This window comes from Brassica oleracea, chromosome C1 (assembly GCF_000695525.1).
Source record: "Brassica oleracea var. oleracea cultivar TO1000 chromosome C1, BOL, whole genome shotgun sequence".
NCBI lineage: Eukaryota > Viridiplantae > Streptophyta > Magnoliopsida > Brassicales > Brassicaceae > Brassica > Brassica oleracea.
In genome coordinates this window covers 17,859,897-17,863,641 of record NC_027748.1, presented here as the reverse complement: position 1 = coordinate 17,863,641, position 3,745 = coordinate 17,859,897, and positions in this window count along the sequence as shown.

The window sequence follows — 3,745 nt, the reverse complement described above, 5'->3', positions numbered from 1 at the left end:
TCATTTTATACTTTTCTCCTGCGTTTCTTAGATGACTATTGAAGTTCTTTCCGGGTTTTGCTTGGATTCGGAGAGAATTCAAGTTTAGTGAGGTAGATTGTAACCACTGAGACCCAAATCCCTATTATTTTATTTAAAATTTAAGTCCAAACCTGCCATTTATTTTGTTCCACATCGAAACTTATAAAACTCACTCCCCCTCTTCCATTTTATAAAAGAGCTTCACTCCTTTTTTTTTCAGAAAGACAGGACAACTCTTCGCATGAGGCCTAGGGATGAGCGTTCGGATAGACTATTTCGGATTTTTAGGTATTTCAGTACAGGGGTATAGAACCCGTTTGGTATTTCTACATTTCCTGTCGGGTTCGGATATTTTTAGTTCGGGTTTGATTATTTCGGGTTGGATTCAGATATTAAATTTTTTTTAAAAAAAAAAGTCAAATTCTTCATTGCTCAAGTTTCTTGTATTTAAAAAGTACCATTAGCTTAACTTATTTTGTATTGATTGACCAATTAATAGGTTTAGAGATAAAAAATAGAAAACACCAGTTTGGTTGTTATTATGAAAATTTGGATGCAACTTTTGTTAATGTACAAAGCAAGAGTTTGACATGCATAATTTTAAGTGGGTAGCAAATCATTTTATTTGTAATTATATATAGATTATCTGATCTTGAGCCATTGTGGATCCTAAAACTCACACTAAGGGTATGAATGATAATGTTTGAGATTTTAAAACTAGGGAAGAAAGGACGTGGACAACAATATCCTCAGAACACAACGATGTAATCAGATTCCAGTTGACAAGATGGATTTTATTGATTAAATATAGTTGAATATAATGGAAACGAGATCGAAATACAACTGAGATCGACTACGAAATAGACTACTAGAACATAAGATCAAAGTCGATGAATATGGTTAGGTCTCTCTAGGGTTTCACGTGCCCTAGATCTCCGGGATCGCTCTCCCCTCGTGTTGACCTTTTCAGCCTCTCGTTAAAAGGCTGACTTTGACTGGGCCTATCTTAGGTCGAATTTATGGGCTTCATTGTCCGTAACTTGCCACAAATCGAGTCTTTTTGAAGTCGAATGCTAATGGACTTGGGCCATTGGCTTGTTCTTTCTTTAACGATTATTGGGTCCAACAGCCATGTGCAATACCAATATAAATATTTTTAGTAAAATGAAAGAAGTAAACTAAATAGGTAGGATTGAGTATACAATGAGAAAGTGAACAATGTCTAAACATTAATTTAATAGCTAGTTTAATTAGAAAAAGGAGGAGAGAGAGAGAAAAAAATAGAAGAGATGGAGGATTCTTCCCGAAAAAATGTTTGACTAGGTTAGAGAAATGTTTCTGTAAAGTGTCATCACACAATTGACTTAGTTTTTTTCTATTTAAGTTTTAATTAAATCTAGAACTGGACCCAAGCTCCTGCTAGGGTTTTTGATTTAACTTTTACATAGATTGATATTTGTTTTTTGTAAATGGTAATATATATTTTTAATTTTTTTCTGTATTAAATCATTGTTTTAACTTTTATATAGATTGATATTTGTTTTGTGGTAATATATATTTTAACTTTTGTGCGTATTAAATAATTGTTTAACATGACTAATCTAAACATAATAATTTTAAGCTTTATATTGAGTAATTTTATTTTGCTTTTAAACAGATATATCGACCATATTTCTTATCATATATTTACTTTATTAAATCATGTATTGAACTATTAGCTATGCATAAAATAATATATTTACATATTAATTTATTTTGATTTATATATTATATAATTGACTATTTTCATGCGGTTTTTACCTTTACATATTACATTTTGAAGATTCCATTATGTTTTTAGTTTGTGTGGTGTATTCATAATAGAATTTATGCATTTTTAATTTCCTGTTAATGATTTACGTCTGACTTAAAGTATAGCATATATTTTAAATACATACATTTATGTGGTAGTACTTAAAAAATATTCCATTTTCATTAATATACTCGATTTTTTTTATAATTAAGTGTATACTATATATTGTTAGTTAAGAATACAAATTGAAATGGGAAGATTTATATATTTTTCGCTTATAATTGTAGATAAAAATTAGGTGCAATTAAACTAAATTAGTCGGGATATTTTTTTGGTTTTAGTTAGGAATATTATGTGGATCTAATAAAAGATTGTGAAAATCCAAAATCTTAAAGTTTGTTTAATATTTGTAAATTAAAATTTATGTTAAAATATTCTGTTTAAGCAATCTTGCGTACAATCTTCTTTCCCAAAAAACATTTTTAAATTCACTAACCAAACATTATTTTAAAACACGTGATTATACTAATCATATAATATTTATGCTTTGGTTTATATAGATTTAAATGCCCATGGTTTCAGCTGAGTAGGCTGATTTTGTATAATATATTGCTGATGTTACAATATGTTGAGTGTGGTTATCATGCTATGTAAAAACTGATATTAGAGAATGTATCAAACTGCATGGGGAGATCAAAATTGGAGAATGATTAGATATCAATGCTCGGTAAACTGATTATTGAAGAATGATTTGAATATCAAGCTTCACGATGAGATCAAAACTATCTATAAACAAAAATACGTTGTTACCGGGAAAGTTAACTAAATTTATTATTTATAATGAATCAGTTATGAAATTTATTTAGGTAAATGTGTTTTATATTTATACTTCAGTTTTAATAAATGCTGATTAATTAGGTTCACAATGGCATTAGGCGTAATTAGATAGTTAATTCAAATAGTTAATTCAAAGGTTAATTTATATTTGTACTTCAATTTTAATAAATGCTCATAATTAGGATTAATTAGGTTCACAATGGCATTAGGCGTAATTAGATAGTTAATTTAAGGATTAATTTATATTTGTACTTCAGTTTTAATAGATTATACTAGATCCTGACCCGCGCGCCAGCGCGAATATGAATTTTCAGTTTTTAATTATTTATTTTATTTAATGATGTATTTGTAATATTCGTTCATATTATATTCATTAAGTAAATATTTTTTCTTTTGCATCTTAAACTATCTATTTTTGTACGAATATGTGATATCATATAAAAAATATAAAAAAATGAGTATAGGGTTAATTAGATAATTTTAAAAACGAAAATTTTTCTTTCGTGTGCGATATCATATAAATAATAATCCGTCCAGTTAACAAAAATCATGATTATTTTAGTTGTAATTTTTTTTTATTTTGCCCATTTCCTTAAAACTATATTAAATTTTACATATTTTAGTTATAATATTTTTAATATCTTTACCTTTTTATTTGAAATGCAACTCAATATTTTTTTTAACAATTATAACAAAATATTTAAAAAATATTTTTAGAATTTGTTTAAAAAATATGAAAATTACATTTTAAATTAAAATTATCATAAAATATGATAAGTTTTGATGTAAACGAAAACTCATATTATGTAAAAAATAATGATATTCAATGATAATAACAATTTTAATTGATTATTTTTTAAAAAATACATCTACAAAAATATTGTTTGAAAGAAAATTCATTTATCTTTCAAATATAAAATGAAAATATTATAATTAAATAAAAAAAACCCATAAATTTAGCAAATGACAACTAATTTATATTATGCTAAAATTTTTTTTCTAACAATTTATCAAATGACAATGAGTTTATGAGCAAATAATACCATATAATTTTTAAAAACATAGCCATTCTTAAATATTTTTTGAATAAATAAT